The following is a 2,038-nucleotide window of genomic DNA, read 5'->3' as shown; positions in this document are numbered from 1 at the left end:
TAAGAGTTTCTGATGATACCGAGACGGTGCAATCCTCCTTCGGCCTTTGTGCATCGTCGGGAGTCGAGGTCTGGTCGAGGTCAGCGACTGCGCGCGTTGCTCTGCGCTTTAATGAGCTCACACAACACACGCAGTGTCACTATAGATCTAACACGAGCTGTGGGGGTGACCAGTTGGCCCCATTTTAGTATTTTATATAAATTCAAGAAGATATGTTTTAAAAGCTAGCCTCAATTGTTGTGGAAAAATATGAAAACGTTAAGATAAATTGATACACACTACTGTGCAAAGTTTTGGTTAAATTGATTCACCCGTTAAAGAGGTGTTATTTGAGAACAAGTTACGCCACGAATTTTTGACTTCGCAGTAAAGATCATCGTGGTGTCTGACGTTAATAAATACACTGACTCATAGCCCACTGTGTTGCATTTGCAGGAATCACTTTTGTTTTCAATTACGTTTGGCTCCTGGGGCATTTTCAGCTTTAGATTATGTCTACTGTGTGCTCTGTTACTCTGTTCATCAAAGGGTTAAATTGCGTTTAGAAAAAAACAACAGCTTCAAACAAACCAACAAATTTCACAACTTTAAAACTGGCTTTTTCAAGCCACCGTGACGACAATGTTCAAATTGTTTCTGGCTTATGAGGGTCAGGTGCTTTGCATGGGAAGATGAGGAATCTTTCAATATCTCTGTATGGTATACAGTCCTTGCAAACTACATCGTAAAGTTTCTTCAAAGAGTATCCACTTACGTCAGAAATTTCATTTTTAAGTGCAGTGCATCTTTAATGTATGGCAAAATTTAACAAAATCAATAATGTATCTGTGTTTTTTATCTAGGTCTTCCGGAATTGCAACTATTGTTCGACTGAAATTCTTACTCGTTAGATTTTGATTTATCAAAAAGCTATACACTACATCCCTGCAACTGCTTGAAGGCGATGCGATCATAATTTTGTCGGCCATTATCTGTCTCTTCAAACGAAAATGTAACTGTTGTTGGGGTAGGGGGGGTGGATTGTCAAGATATGTCCACATTTTCCTCTCATGGTGACTGAGAACAGATGTTCAAGTTCATCTTGATATCACTGTAAGTAATCCCCCATTGCAGCTCACAATGTCTGCCACAAGGTACCTTGCAAAGCTGTGATGTTGTGGACCCACTCACTGACTCATATTAATGCTTTTGCAACTTTCTTTTTGTCTTCAAGGCCAAACTTCAAGAATTATCTTACAACCACCGAAGTGTCGGCCGCAAAAATTCATGGTGCTGTGATGTAGTTGTGACTGGGTTACGATATTCGACAGAGAATGACACAAGTGACCAAATGAAAACGTTGAAAAGATCATCAAAGTCATTACAGAAATCAGATATAGCGATGTCATACAAAGGATTAATTCAGAGATACATATAGTGTCCCAATTTAATTGCTTTTGATACACTGCCCCTAAGTACGTGCACAGCCAAACAAACCCTTAATTGTCGTCAAAAACTTGACGCACAGTTGGTTAACTTGGGTGCCACCCCAAATAAACCTAATGCATTGTCTTTTCCATAGAAATTTTGAATAACTGCCCAGCTCGCAGTATCATCATGATGAGTAGGCCCACAGAAATTGTGGTAGATCAACAAATTGTTTCTAATTCTTAATTGAGTGTGGAGGATAAAAAAGTATTGTGATTTTATCACTCTCGTGGTGAAAAAAAAGGCTTTTCGGGGGTGAGACTGATTAGTGTTCTAAAACCGTCTGATTGTATGGGCCTTGGTCACACGCAAGCCTTCACTTTCAAACCAACATTTTTAAAGGTTTTAATGGCTTCTAACAATGGAACAACGAGCTGCACTAACCGCACCAGGTGCGCGCTAAGGAAGTAGGACAGCGGTTGACCGTCGGTAGACGCACAGACATTCCCCCGGGAGTTTCGTGAGCTCGCACGCTTTTCGCCGCATTGCTTTATCATGGTATTTATAATCGGCGGTTCGTGGTTTATAGAACTGACCGGCCGTCATTCACATCGACTCTTTCTCATCCCCC

This window comes from Aplysia californica, unplaced genomic scaffold, assembly GCF_000002075.1.
Source record: "Aplysia californica isolate F4 #8 unplaced genomic scaffold, AplCal3.0 scaffold00367, whole genome shotgun sequence".
Taxonomy (NCBI): Eukaryota; Metazoa; Mollusca; class Gastropoda; order Aplysiida; family Aplysiidae; genus Aplysia; species Aplysia californica.
This window is presented reverse-complemented; position numbering follows the sequence as displayed.